General features: G+C 43.8%; 1 protein-coding gene across 3 annotated transcripts in view; it reads left to right on the top strand.

The window, feature by feature from the left end:
* The window catches only part of UBXN7 (UBX domain protein 7), a 588,902-nt gene that overhangs the window by 440,670 nt on the left and 132,144 nt on the right, over window positions 1–16,088 (top strand). The window lies entirely within an intron of this gene.

Below are 16,088 nucleotides of genomic sequence, written 5' to 3'. Positions count from 1 at the left end.
TTCTTGGTGGCAGTTACTTCAGCTCGCAGAGTCAGTGAGCTTCAAGCCTTGGTAGCTCATGCTCCTTATACTAAATTTCATCATAACAGAGTAGTCCTTCGCACTCACCCTAAGTTCTTGCCGAAGGTGGTGTTGGACTTCCATCTGAACCAGTCAATTGTCTTGCCAACATTCTTTCCCCATCCTCATACCCGCCCTGCTGAATGTCAGTTGCACACTTTGGACTGCAAACGAGCATTGACCTTCTACTTGGAGCGGACACAGCCCCACAGACAGTCCGCCCAAATGTTTGTTTCTTTTGATCCCAACAGAAGGGGAGTGGCTGTCGGGAAACGCACCATCTCAAATTGGCTAGCAGATTGCATCTCCTTCGCTTACGCCCAGGCTGGGCTGACTCTTGAGGGTCATGTCACGGCTCATAGTGTTAGAGCCATGGCAGCGTCAGTGGCCCACTTGAAGTCAGCCACTATCGAAGAGATTTGCAAGGCTGCGACGTGGTCATCTGTCCACACATTCACATCGCATTACTGCCTTCAGCAGGATACCCGATGCGACAGTCGGTTTGGGCAGTCGGTGCTACAGAATCTGTTCGGGGTTTAGAATCCAACTCCCCCCCCCCCCCCCCCCCCCACCCCATATTTATCCCCATATTTATTCTGTTCCAGGCTGCAGTCTCAGTTAGTTGGATAAGTTTAGGTCAATCTCAGTTATGTCCTCGCCGTTGCGAGGCCCAATTGACCAATTTTGTTGTTTGAGTGAGCCTGGAGGCTAGGGATACCCCACATGTGAGAACAAGCAGTCTGCTTGTCCTCGGAGAAAGCGAAAGCTACATACCTGTAGAAGGTATTCTCCGAGGACAGCAGGCTGATTGTTCTCACCAACTCGCCCGCCTCCCCTTTGGAGTTGTGTCTTCCCTTGTCTTTGTTTTTGCTATTTACTGGACTGGCGAGCGCGCTCGCGTTCGGGTGGGAAGACGGTCGCGCATGTGCACTGTGCATGCGCACGCAAGGGCTAGCAAATGCTTTTGCTAGTGAAGATCTCCAATCAGAGTGGCTGCTGTGGACGTCACCCACATGTGAGAACGAACAGCCTGCTGTCCTCGGAGAATACCTTCTACAGGTATGTAGCTTTCGCTGTATTGCTCCTTGGTGTGTCCACACCTTGAGTATTGCGTTCAGTTCTGGTCGCCATATCCCAAAAAAGATATAGCGGAATTAGAAAAGGTTCAAAGAAGAGCAACCAAAATGATAAAGGAGATGGAACTCCTCTCTTATGAGGAAAAGCTTAGTAAAGAGACGGATGAGGGGAGATATGATTGAGGTCTACAAAATCCTGAGTGGTGTAGAATGAGTAGAAATAAATCGATTTTTTACTCGTTCCAAAGGAGCAAAGACTAGGGGACACTCAAGCAAGTTATAGTTAAGCTCTGGAACTCTTTGCTGGAGGGTATGGTAACCGGTTAGTGTATCTGGGTTTAAAAAAGGTTTGGACAAATTCCTGGAGGAAAAGTCCATAGTTTGCTACTGAGACAGACATGGGATGCAATTGCTTACCCTGGAATTTGTAGTATCGAGTGTTGATACGATTTGGGTTTTGCCAGGTACTTCTGACTTAGCTTGGCCACTGTTTGGAAAACAGGATACTAGGCTAGATGAACCATTGGTCTGACCCAATATGGCTACTCTTATGTTCTTATATTAAAAGCAAGAAGCCGGCAAAAGAATCATTTGGACTGCTAGATGACCAAGGGGTAAAGGGGGTCAGGGAAGACAAAGCGGAGAGATTAAATTAATTCTTTGCTTTGGTCTTCACTGAGGAAGATTTGGGAGCAATACCGGTGCCAGAAAATGGTATTCAAAGTTGACGAATCAGAGAAACTGAATCAAATCTCTGTAAACCTGGAAGATGTAATGGGACAATTTGACAAAGTGAAGAGAAGCAAATTGCCTGGACTCGGATGGTATTCATCCTAGAGTACTGATAGAATTGAAAAATGAACTTGTAGAGCTGTTGTTAGGAATATGTAATTTATCTTTAAAATCTAGCATGGTGCTGGAAGATTGGAGGGTGGCCAATGTAACGCCGATTTTTTTTTTATTTTTTATTTTTTTTTTTTAAAAGGTTCCGGAGGTTGATCGGGAAAATGTAGACAGGTGAGTCTGACGTTGATGCCTGGCAAAATGGTAGAGGCTATTATTAAGAACAAAATTACAGAGCAGGAGGAGTGGCCTAGTGGTTAGGGTGGTGGACTTTGGTCCTGGGGAACTGAGGAACTGAGTTTGATTCCCACTTCAGGCACAGGCAGCTCCTTGTGACTCTGGGCAAGTCACTTAACCTTCCATTGCCCCATGTAAGCCGCATTGAGCCTGCCATGAGTGGGAAAGCGCGGGGTACCAATGTAACAAAAAAAAAAATGTTCAAAAGCATGGATTAATGAGACAAAGCCAACTTGGATTTAGTGAAGGGAAGTTTTGTCTCACCAATCTATTACACTTCTTTGAAGGGGTGAATGAACATGTGGATAAAGGTGAGCCAGTTGATATTGTGCATCTGGAATTTCAAAAGGCATTTGACAATGTACCTCATGAAAGACTCCAGAGAAAATTGGAGAGTCATGAGGTAGAAGGCAGTATTCTATTGTGGATTAAAAACTGGACAACAGATAGAAAACAGAGAGTAGGGTTTTAATGGTTAGTACCGTCAATGCAGAAGGGTAGATAATAGGGTTCCTCAGAGGTCTGTTCTGGGACCACTGCTTTTTAACATATTTATAAATGATCTAGAGATGGGAGTAACTAGTGAGGTAATTAAATTTGCTGACGACACAGTTATTCAAAGTTGTTAAATTGCCAGGTGATAGTGAAAAATTGCAAGAGGACCTTGGGAGACTGGGCAGCCAAATGGCAGATGACGTTTAATGTGAGCAAGTGCAAAGTGATGCATGTGGGAAGAACAGATCTGTAGCTACGTGATGCAAGGTTCCACATTAGGAGTCACCGACCAGGAAAGGGATCTAGTTGTTACATTGAAACCCTCTGCTCAGTGTGCAGCGGCTAAGGAAGCAAATAGAACATTAGGTATTATTAGGAAAGAAATGGAAAACAAAAATGAGGACGTTATAATGCCTTTGTATTGCTCTATGATGTGACCGCAGCTCGAATATTGTGTGTTCAGTTCTGGTCACCGCATCTCAAAAAAGATATAGTGGAATTAGAAAAGGTGCAGAGAAGGACGACGAAAATGATAAAGGGGATGAGAGGAAAGGCTAAAGCGGCTAGGGCTCCAGCTTGGAGAAATGACAGCTGAAGGGAGATATGATAGAGGTCTATAAAATAATGAGTGGAGTGGAAAGGGTAGACGTGAAGTGTCTTGTTTTCTGTTTCCAAAAATACTAAGACTAGGAGGCATGCGATGAAGCTACAAAAGTAGTAAATTTAAAACGAATCGGAGAAAATTTTTCTTCACTCAATGTGTAATTAAACTCTGGAATTTGTTGCCAGAGAATGTGATAAAGGCAGTTAGCTTAGTGGGATTTAAAAAAGATTTGGACAGCTTCCTAAAGGAAAAGTCCATGGACCATTATTAAAATGGACTTGGGAAAAATCCACTGCTTATTTCTGAGATGAGCACATAAAATGTTTTGTACTTTTTTGGGATCTTGCCAGGTATTTGTGACCTGGATTGGCCACTGTTGGAAACAGGATGCTGGGCTTGATGGACCTTTGGTCTGTCCCAGTATGGCAATACTTACGTACTTATGATTGGGGGACAGGTCTTCTGTATGCATATCCTCCGAATGACTTTCTTGAATCTCAAGCAAGACCGCGGAACCATGATTCTGATTGCGTCATTCTGGCCGCGGCAGATTTGATTCCCTCTTCTTCTGAAATTATCCTCCAAAGAACCGTGGAGACTGGAGTTTTTTCCTACACTCATCACGCAGGACGGTCGCATCTACATTCCAATCTCTAGTCTCTGGCTCGGACAGCTTGGATGTTGAGAGCCTAGAATTCACTTCCTTGCGTGTTTCGAAGGGTGTCTTCTGATTCTTGCTGGCTTCATGGAAAAATTCCACTAAGAGGTGTTACTCTTTTAAATGGCAGAGGTTTGCCGTCTGGTGTAAGAGCAAGGCCCTAGATCCCCTTACTTGTCCTACATAGACCCTTCTTGAATACCTTCTACACATCAGAGTCTGGTCTCAAGACCAGCTTTGTAATGGTTCAATTTAGTGCAATTAGTTCTTATTGTAAACGTGTAGAAGGTAAGCCCATCTCTGGACAGCCTTTAGTTCACTTCATGAGAGGTTTGCTTTTTTTAAATTTTTTAATTTCCATTTTGCTCACACCTTTTTCAGTAGTAGCTCAAGTTGAGTTATATTCAAGTACACTGGATATTTCTCTGTCCCAGGAGGGCTCACAATCTAAGTTTGTACCTGAGGCAATGGAGGGTTAAGTGACTTACCCAAGATCACAAGGAGCAGCAGTGGGATTTGAACTGGCCACCTCTGGATTGCAAGACCGGTGCTCTAGCCATTAGGCCACTCCTCCACAAAGCCCTCTGTCAAACCTCCACCAGTGTCATGGGATGTCAACGTCATTCTCACCCAGCTGATGAAAGCTCCTTTTAAGCCATTGGATTTCTGTCATCGGAAGTACTTGACCTATAAGGTCGTTTTCCTGGTGGCTGTTACTTCAGCTTATAAGGTCAGTGAGCTTCAGGCCTTAGTTGCAGATGCTCTTTATACTAAGTTTCATGACAATAGAGTAGTCCTCCGCACGCACCCTAAGTTCCTGACGAAGGTGGTGTTGGAGTTTCATCTGAACCAGTCGATTGTCTTGCCAACATTTTCCCTGACCTCATGCCCATCCTGGCGAAAGCAGTTTCCACACCTTGGATTGCAAGAGAGCATTGGCCTTTCTACATGGAGTGGACAAGGCCCCACAGTCAGTCCTCCCAGCTTTTTGTTTCTTCTGATCCCAACAGGATGGGGATCGCCACCGGGAAACTCACCATTTCAATTTGGCTGGCAGATTGCATTTCCTTCACTTATGCCCAGGTCGGGCTGGCTTTGGAGAGTGTCATGTTACGGCTCATAATGTCAGAACCATGGCTGCATCATTAGCCTACTTGAAGTCAACCTCCATTGAAGAAATTTGCAAGGCTGCGACTTAGTCTTCATGCATTCACATCAACTAGTGCCTTGAGCAGGATACCCGATGCGACAGTCAGTTTGGGCAGTCAGTGTTGCAGAATCTGTTTGGGGTCTACAATCCAATCACCCTTCTAGGCCCGTTTTGTTCTTTTCCAGTCTGCACCCTCATTCAGGTTGTATATAGTGTCAGGTTAATCTGTGTTATGTCCTCGCTATTGCGAGGCCCATTTGACCAGTGTTTTGGGTGAGCTTGGATGCTATGGATTCCCCACTTGTGAGAAGATTGAAGCCTGCTTGTCCTCGGAGAAAGCAAAGATACTTACCTGTAGCAGGTATTCTCTGAGGACGGCAGACTTCATATTCTCACAATCCCTCCTACTCCCCTTGGAGTTCTCTTTTGTTGTTTTTACTTTATTTTGCTTTAATATTAAACTGAGGAGACCGTGTTTGTGCCGGACTGGGTGACACAGATCGGCGTCACCCTCTTGTGAGAATATGAAGCCTGCTGTCCTTGGAGAATACCTGCTACAGGTAAATATCATCACTTTTTTTTTTTAATTTGCCAGAAGTCTTTATTAATAGTTCAAACAAGTGGGCAAAACATACAACATATCACTTACAGCAGTATGCAGTCTTGGCACATCCAATTGTTAATTATATGCACAAAATAGAAGGGGGCACAAGGTTCAACAAAAATGCCTTCCCCACAATCCAAACTAGCGCAACATTGCTTAATCAGACTTCTTGAGATTTTTGTTTTCCATTTTATTCCCTAAACAACTTGCAAGAGTAACAAGTTACCCGTAACCCCAGTCCCGTCCCCAACCCCACTCTGTCATTCAGGTACACAGACTAATAATTTCCCAGACCAAGGTTCTACAATACTCAGACTGTGCAATGTGAAATAAAAGGTTCCCACGTGGTTTCCCATTTATGTATCTGGTGCTGACGCTCTGCTAAGAGCCGCTCCATTTCACAGATATACTACAGTTTATTAAGCCACTTCGCCAATGGAGGCACTGAATTCTGCTTTCAATGCGCAGCCACTATTACACAGGCCGCACTCATTGCATACCTTACCAAAACAGCATTAGCAGGTGCTAGACCCGAAATCTTTTTAGGAAATAAAAAATAAACTGGTGCCCAAGGCAGAGATAACCCCAGCCATATCTGCAACGTACAATGTATTGCTTTCCAAAAGGCTCTTACTTTTACACAAGACCACCACATGTGGCCCATTGTGCCAGCTTCTCCACATGCCCGACAACGCTGGGTAAATGCGCTGGAATCGAGCAGGTGTTAGGTACCAGCGAAATAGTACTTTAACAGCATTTTCTCTAAGAGGCACATGGAGACACCTTCGTCGAGGCCCTTTCCATGGTCCCCCACTCGTCCCCCTCAGCTCCTGTCCCAGCTCACGGCTCCAATTCCTCCTATGGAGGGTGTACACTGGAGATTTTGAGCAAATATGCTTATAAAGACAGGTTATCAACCCTCTCGTGGACCTGGAGTCCGCACGTAAGTCTTCTAAGAAGGAGTCCTCCCTCGTTACCAGCGAACAAATAGATTTTCCCCTCAGGAAGTGTGAAATCTGGAGATAAGCAAACCTGTCGTGTGCAATACATGGATACTCCTCTTTCAAAAGAGAAAATGCTTGCAGAGACTCCTCCTCAAACATCTGATCTCAGGTCTTCAGGCCCTCCCTATACCATCTAGTGAACACACCCTGTACATTCCCCGGAGGGAAAAGAGGGTTAGAGGCTAGAGGCGACAAATGAGACAGATTTCCCTCCGGGCATGCAAAAAATGTGTCCCAGTAATAAAAGGTAGTGTAAATCGATGGGCACATCCCAGATCCCAGAGACCTATGCTTTCGGGGAAACCACACTAATGCCCCCAATGGCTTGGTACCCAATGAGAATTGTTCCAAATGTACCCACAACTTGTGTGGCAATGCATGATACCATTCTATTGCTGCGCGCGCCTGTGAATGACCGAGGGAGTCGCGAGCACTTCCCTGCCCAAATGAAACGCATTATGCGGTCTTGCAGAGTAGAAAGAGTCCTCCTTAGTATCTGCAGTGGGAGTACCTGGAACAAGTACAGGAGAACGGGGTAATATGTTCATTTTAATCGTGGCTATTCTACCAAACCAGGACAAGGTCAGATCCTCCCATCTCTCCAGGTCCCGGACTAGTGCTGTAAGCACACCTGGGTAATTTGTGGAATACAAATCTGAGAAACACAGGGTCAACATGACTCCCAAGTAACAGGTTCGAAAGGAAAATGAGTGTACCTACTAACCTTGATGGCAAAGTGACATTAAGGGCCTCTGACTTAGTCATATTAATTTTGAATCCAGATACCACTGAATAGTCATCCACAGTGCGCAAGAGATTTGGGAATGAGGTAATCGGACGTGTTACAGTTAACAACACATCGTTGGCAAAGAGTGCCATTTTGTGCTTTCTCGGCCCTATATTAACACCTGATATATCTGGGTTCACACGTACATTTGCCGCAGAGGGCTTCATAACCATTGCAAAAAGCAGTGGGGACAGCTGGCATCCCTGGCGAGTACCCCGCTGTAATGTAAAATCTCAGAATTCCCCCCATTGATTCACACACAGGCCTTAGGAGAGCTATAAAAAGCCCTAATCCACCCACAGAACAAAGGCCCTATCCCAAACTCTTCCAAAACCCGATACAGAAAAGGCCAATGCACCCTATCAAAAGCCTTCTCTACATCTATACCTAGGAGGGACATCAGCACCCGGCCTCTTCTGGTCAGATACATTAAGTCCACTACTCGTCTAATATTGTCCATGGCTTGCCTCTGTGGCACAAAATCCACCTGGTCTGGGTGTATGAGTTGGTAAGATAGCTGATAAGTGATTTGCTAAAACTTTTGCTAAGATTTTAACATCAGCATTCAAAATGGATATAGGGCGATATGAGGCACATTCAGTATGAGGAGTAGCCTAGTGGTTAGTGCAGTGGACTTGATCCTGGGGAACTGAGTTCGATTCCCACTGCAGCTCCTTGTAACTCTGGGCAAGTCACTTAACCCTCCATTGCCCCTGGTACAAAATAAGTACCTGAATATATGTAAACTGTTTTGAATGTAGTTGCAAAAACCTCAGAAAGGTGGTATTTCAAGTCTTATTTCCCCCTTTCCCATTACAGTAATTCAGGCCTCCATCATCGAAGGGGATAGTAGCCCTCCAGTTCTAATCTGATTAAGTAAATCTGTAAGCAGTGGCACAAGTTCTATAGCAAATTTCTTATAGAACTCATTAGGAAGACCATCAAGACCAGGTGATTTGTGAGAGGGTAGCCCCTTAATAACTTTTTGAATCTCTATTGGTGTTATCATTTTATCCAATTCAGCTACCTGGACTGGGTTAAGTGTTGGCAGATTACTAGTTGCCAAATATTCATTGATAGCTTCTGGTGTTGGACAAATCTCCTGTGAGTATAGTGTTTGATAGAATTGTTTAAACCGCCTACGTATTTGAGAGGTTTTCTTAAGTAGGCCCCCCTTACCATCTCAAACTCGCACAATTGTGTGGTCCACCTTTTGTTTATGCAACCTTATGGCAAGAGTACGCCCAGCTTTATTGGTAAATTCAAATGCGCATACCTTCTGTCTAGCTTGCAGCATGCTCAGTTCTGAATAAATGGCATCCAGCTGAAGCCATAAATCACACAGCTCTTGCATTATTTGGGAAGACTGTTTTGCTTTATGACTTGCTTGTAGACATTTAATTCTATCCAAACACATCGCCAGCCGCGCTGTCTGGCGACAAGCCTGCCTACTGGCTACTAGTAGGAAATACCCTCTAGATACTGCTTTCATGGCATCCCATACTACACTTAAAGAGGGGCCTCAGTCAGTATTAATTTCCAGGTATTCCTTCACATTTTTATACCCTTCCACCACCTCCATATCCTGCAGGACGCCTACATTCATGGCCCATCTTTTGTCCTGGACCTCTGGCCTAATAGACGGCAAGGAGGCCCACGCCGGCGCATAGTCTGATATGGTTATACTACCAATACCCGCCTCCAGACCCATCTCAACCAACTTAGTATCCAGAAAAATGTGATCAGTGCGTGAATAGGAGTCATGAATGTGAGAGTAGTATGTGTAGTCTCGATCTCTTTGGTGTGTAAGTCGCCATATGTCTAGAAGGCCTAAGGAATGTACAAGTGAGCCCAGGGCAATGGACAATTTGGAGTCTCCGATGGGTGATGGCCTAGTGCGATCTCGCGCTGTATCCATTACTGCATTAAAATCCCCTCCCATTATCAGGGAACCTTCTGCACACGAACATAGAAATCTTCTTGTTTCTCATTGTCGCCAAGGTAACATCTGTTTCATCAAGGACTATATGGGCATATAAAAATCTCCCTCCTTGGGTCTCTTTTAACTTTAATAATCCTGGCAGGCACTGAGAAGTGAATTAATATCGCCACTCCACCCCTCCTAGAGGACTCAGATGAGGCAAACCAAGCGAGTGGGTAACTAGGGTGAGTGAGAAGCCTCTCGTGCACCCAACGAAGGTGTGTCTCCTGCAAAAACACAATATGCGGCCTATGTTGCAATAATTCTTTAAAGAGCTTTTGTCGTTTCTGTGGCATATTAAGGCCTTTGACATTGTATGACATTATCTTCAAGAAAAATGTCAGGAAGCATTTTTTCACAGAGAGTGGTGGATATTTGGAATGCCCTTCCACGGGAGGTGGTGGAGATGAAAACAGTAACGGAATTCAAACGTGTGGGAAAATGGCAGGTACAAATCAAGGTAAGGTATACACAAGAAGTAGCACATATGAGTTTATCTTGTTGGGCAGACTGGATGGACCATGCAGGTCTTTTTCTGCCGTCATCTACTGTGTTACTATGTAACCACCCAACAAATCCCTATTTCCCCTCCCCTTCCCCCCTCTATCCCACTACACTCACCAGACAGCGGACCCAAGTCCCCTGAATGGGATTTCAAGGAAGTGAACCACCCCACCCCAGACAACCCCGTCACTCACATGCCCCTCCCTCCACACGCTTTTCTTCCCCTGACATCCAACTGCTTTCTTCCTCCCTCATGATCACCTCGCACTCCTCATCCATACACTTTTGCATTCAAAACACACAAAATCAACATCCCCATACCCTCCCCCCTTCCCACGCCCCACAAATCCACTCTCACTACTCTGTTTTTACCCTTAATACTTCTCATACATACTCCTCTCACACCCAGCATACCCTCAATACACATCTTTCACAGAAGAACAGTGACATAATTGTCAATCCTCCAGATGAACCAGCAAGAGTTTAGCAGTAAGAAAATATGTTATCCAAGTCGTGTCTCTGCTGCAGAAGCGCTGGGTTTTTCACAGACTTCTTAGAGGACTCGAACACCCTCTGTCATCTTTGGAGCCTGGCTCGCGTTGAAGGGGCCATCATGCTTGGCGGAGCAGCTGTCGTTACCAGGCCTGCCGCGTGCAGTAATTCCCAGGCCAGTGACTGAACTCGATGTTTTGTACCCCTCAGCGCAAACTGCAATGAAAACGGAAACCCCCAGCGATGTGCAGTCTTCTCCTTATTTTGGTACACTGCGAACTTAGATCCACTGTATTCCAGATCCGGCATATTTCGTGCTTGGGCGAGTACAAGCTCTTTCTCCGCAAATTTACAAAAGCACACAACTATATCTCGCTGCTTGTTGTCTGTGCAGCGACCCAAAGACCGATGCGCTCTTTCTAGCTCCACCGGAGTTGCTCCTGTTTCCTTTCCCAACAAGGTTGCACATAGAGAGCGAACAATCACCTGCACTTCTTCAGTCGGGCCTCCTTCCGGAACCCCTCTAAACCGAAGGTTATTCCGGTGGCCTCTGTTTTCCAAGCCATCCATTTTGTATGCTATCTCTGCACACTTCTTTTCCAACTCAAGCATCTTAGTAGTGTGAGACTGAAGCGTCTCTGCTTGCTGTTCTAGTTTCAGTTCTACGTCCTCAACCCTTCCCCCCAACTCACGGAGGTCAGAGCTTAACGCCGCCATACTGTCCAGAATTTCCTACTTAGAAGCTTTAATCTCTCCCTGAATTCTGATTAGAAATTTTCACAGCTCGGTAGAGATTACCTTCTTTGATGGTGGTATTTGCGTTTCTGCAAGGGATAGCGCCGAATCTGAGTTGGACTGCGGCAAGCATGCTGGCAACTCACCGCCCTGCTCCCTGGTCGTCCTGCCAAGCATTCTAGGACTTTCTTCTGCGCGGAGGCTCACTTGCTCATTGTCACACGTGTATTGTATGCCCTTCAGAACCTGTTCCCACAATTTACCAGTATCGATGGCGTTGGATTCTCAAATAGTTGTGGCAGAGGCTCGGGAGCTAAGCAACTAGGCTGCCATTTTGTGTGATGACGTCACTACTCTCTAATTATCTTCACTTTTTGAGTCTTGTTATATTTTTGTTCATTACTCCGTGGTTCTGAGCTTGCTCCTGTAACCATTAGGCTACACTTCCACTCATATACGCGAAGGCATATTTTCAAACCGCTAAGGGCCCTGTTTACTAAGCTGCGCTGTATGCGCGCAAACCTTTTAGTGCGTTCTAAAAATTAGCGCATACTAACAATAGAGACACCCATTATATTCCTATGGGTGTCTCTAGCATTAACGCGCATTAAAAGGTTTGCGTGCCTAGAGCATGGCTTAGTAAACAGGGGCCCTACAAATTTACATAGACGTCATATTGAAAATGCCCCTCTAAGTCGGACTTTGGACGTTTTGTGCTAAATGTACCAAATCCAAACAGAAAATGTACCCATTTTTGAAAGAAGAAAAATTCTTAGTTCCCCCCCCCAAAAAAAAAAATACTGTATCGATCAAGGTTTTGTGCCTTGTGTGTTCATCTTTTTAGGGCATTTTCAGAAAAAAAAAATGCACAAGTGAACAATGCACAAAATCAAGCCATTGGGATGAAGGAGGGGTCAGCATTTTTAGTTGACTGGCCCCCCAGACATCCCAGGGGAGCAGTGGGGCACCGTGGGGACTACTGCTGTGACTTCATGTAAATGCTTCCTGGTACACATCTCTCCATTGCTCCCTTATCTTGTCTGCTGAGTCCTCCAAAACCTACTACCTCCAGCTGTACACTTCAGTAGCCCTTAACGGTGAAGAGGAGCACCTGTATGTGAGTATAGTTTGTTTCTGGTGAGTTTTGGAGGGCTCACAGTTTCTACCACAAGTGTAACGGGTAGGGGGAGGTATGGGCCTGGGTCCACTTGTCAACAGTGCACCGTATCCACCACTAGACTACTCCAGGGACCTGCATGCTGCTCTAATGTACCTGGCTATAACATCTGAGGCTCTCATAGAGGCTGGTGAGTACTATTTTTATTCACATTTTTAGGGGGTGGGAGGAGGTCAGTGACCACTGGGGGAGTAAGGGAGGTCTTTTATATCATATTCATTAGAAAAACAGGTCTAAACCGAAACGTTGAAGTTTTTGCCCTAAACGGATCTCCCCTGGAACGTTTTTAAAAAATCGGTGTTACATTGGCCACCCTCCAATCTTCTGGTACCATATTACATAGTACTAACAATAGCTCCGTAAGTTCATTTTTCCAGAGTACTGATAGAACTGAAAAATGAACTAACTTGCAGAGCTATTGTTAGTAATACGTAATTTATCCTTAAAATTGGGCGTGGTACCGAAAGATTGGAGGGTGGCCAATGTAACACTGATTTTTAAAAAAGGTTCCAGGGGAGATCTGGGAAATTATAGACCGGTGAGTCTTATGTCGGTGCCGGGCAAAATGGTAGAGACTATTATAAAGAACAAAATTACAGAACATATTCAAAAGCATGGATTAATGAGACAAAGCCAGCATGGATTTAGTGAAGGGAAATCTTGCTTCACCAATCTACTACATTTCATTGAAAGGGGTGAACAAACATGTGGATAAAGGTGAGCTGGTGATATTGTGTATCTGGATTTTCAGAAGGCGTTTGACAAAGAATCTCATGAAAGACTCGAGGAAATTGGAGCATCATGGGATAGGAGGTAGTGTTCTATTGTGGATTAAAAACTGCTTAAAAGATAGAAAACAGAGAGTAGGGTTAAATGGTCAGTATTCTCAATGGGGAAGGGTAGTCAGTGGGGTTCCCCAGGGGTCTGTTCTGGGACCGCTGCTTTTTAACATATTTATAAGTGACCTAGAGATGGGAGTAACTAGTGAGGTAATTAAATTTGCTGATGGCACAAAGTTATTCAAAGTCGTTAAATCACGGGAGGATTGTGAAAAATTACAAGCGGACCTTACGAGACTGGGCCTCTAAATGGCAGATGACATTTAATGTGAGCAAGTGCAAAGTGATGCATGTGGGAAAGAGGAACCCGAATTATAACTATGTCATGCAAGGTTCCATGTTAGGAGTCACAGACCAAGAAAGGGATCTAGGTGTCGTCGTCGATGATAGTTGAAACCTTCTGCTCAGTGTGCTGCTGCGGCTAAGAAGGCAAATAGAAAGTTAGTTATTATTAGAAAAGGAATGGAAAACAAAAATGAGCACGTTAAAATGCCTTTTTATCGCTCCATGGTGTGACTTCACCTTGAATATTGTGTTCAATTCTGGTCACCATATCTCAAAAAAGATATAGTGGAATTAGACAAGGTGCAGAGAAGGTCGACGAAAATGATAAAGGGGATGGGATGACTTCCCTATGAGGAAAGGCTAAAGCGACTAGGACTCTTCAGATAAAAGGCGGCTGAGGGGAGATATGATAGAGGTCTATAAAATAATGAATGGAGTTGAACAGGTAGATGTGAAGTGTCTGTTTATGCTTTCCAAAAATACTAGGACTAGGGGGCATGCGATGAAGCTACAAAGTAGTAAATTTAAAACAAATCGGAGAAAATCTTTCTTCATTCTACGTGTAATTAAACTCTGGAATTCGTTGCCGGAGAATGCGCTAAACGCGGTTAGCTTAGCAGAGTTTTAAAAAGGTTTGGACGGCTTCCTAAAGGAAAAGTCCATAGACCTTTATTAAATTGGAATTGGGGAAAATCCACTATTTCTGGGATAAGCAGTATAAAATGTTTTGTACTTTTTTGGGATCTTGCCAGGTATTTGTGATCTGGATTGGCGACTGTTGGAAACAGGATGCTGGGCTTGATGGACCTTTGGTCTGTCCCAGTATGGCAATACTTATGTACTTATGACGTTTTGGTTTTGTTCCATTATGGCTATAAAACGTCCAGGTGTTGAGCCTGCCCTAAACTCACCCTAGTCCCTCCTTCGAAACTCCCTGGCATGTCCCCCTTGAGATCTGGACGCACTGCAGACAAAATGCATAGATAGACGTCTGCAAAACAGGTTTCAAAAATACTGATTTGGACGCTTTGAGAAGAAATCCGTCCAAATGTTGCTTTGTGACACTTTTTGGATGTTTTTCTTCTTCGAAAAGGAGCCCCATAGTAACACTTGGAACTTTGTAAGTCTAAGTGCTTTGAAAATGAGCCCCATGGTTTCTTAGGTAATAGATGCATTTTTCATTTGATGAATCGATTGTCACTATGAAAAGCATCTTTTTGGCTATGAAGTAATAATTATACTCTTATTACGTCATCATTTCATGTACAATACATACAACAGTCTTTTAAAGATTAAAATCAGTCATTACATAGTAACCTACTATGTATTGGATTGCTACTAATTTTTAAGATAATGTTAACATGTCGTAGGCATCTTAATGGTTAATAAATACAAATAAAGCAAAACAAAAAGAAACAAAGATGCCACTATTTTCATTGAACTAAGTTAATTACATTTTTGACTGGCTTCGAAGGTCAGAACCACCTTATTCAGATCAGTGCAGTATCTCGATGACATAAAAGTTTCCAGCTACAATTCAAAAGTGGTTTTCATAGGAAAATATAATCCATAGCCTTCACCTTTGTGGAAAACAGACTGAGATTTTGTCATCTTAATTGGTACCAATTTTTTGATTTGGTGTACAGGAAAAAATAAATCTTACGCCATAGAAACCACCCCAATGACAGGTATTGAAAAATGTTTAGAAGTTCCAGCTCAAACTTTTGTTAGCCAGGGAAACTTTATTTTCTCTTCATTTACCTTTACTTTTTAGCACTGCTCAGCTGGTTAAAAGCTTCTCTCTTCCCAAAAGCATGATAACTTGACTGCTGGTGGACTAATTGAGTTGCAAGTTTGTAGGCAGGGTGGGTGTCTGTGTGGAGAGGAGGAGGGAGAGTATAGGTTGATCTTGGTCGTGGGATCTACTCTGTTGGAAAAAAAATTGGATGAGGTTGAAAATTTTAAAATATGCTCCAAATTAATGTAAATACATGTCCTCACTTGTTAATTATAGTTTTTGTTGCTTTATGCTTTTTTTTCCCTTCATCTAGTTGCTGCTTCCTTTCTCTCCTCTCTGTTGTTGTTCTTCTTCCTTCTTGTGCTTTGGGATTATTTTCTTTCTAACATTGTGCATAAAATTATATTTCTCACTTGTTCTTTCCTTATCCATAAGGTCTTCCCTTGATGGCTATGATCTGAAACAGCTATCTTCTCTAAAATTGAACCCTCCACTATGTCCTTATGGGTTAGTCCTTTTTGTACCAGTTATTTTCCCTTCTGTTTGAAGTTCATATGCATTATCTTTATGATGACTTACACCCTGCTTAACCAAACGTGCAGGATCTCTTTCATTTTAGTACTGTGACTTGAGCCATGGGGCCCACCTTAAACAGAAATCTCTCAACCTGTAAACAGAACTGGTATGAGTTAACATTGAAAAGAATATACAGGCTAACTTCCAGAAGTTGAGGGAATCTTTAAAGCCTTTGGTGAAGATTATTTTGCCTCTGTAAGAACTCAGACTTCTTGTGCTTCCAACTGTGCTAAAAAAAGAACT

The sequence above is a fragment of the Microcaecilia unicolor genome, chromosome 10, assembly GCF_901765095.1.
Source record: "Microcaecilia unicolor chromosome 10, aMicUni1.1, whole genome shotgun sequence".
Taxonomy (NCBI): Eukaryota; Metazoa; Chordata; class Amphibia; order Gymnophiona; family Siphonopidae; genus Microcaecilia; species Microcaecilia unicolor.
The sequence above is the reverse complement of the archived record's forward strand: the minus strand, read 5'-3'. Positions and strand labels throughout refer to the sequence as shown.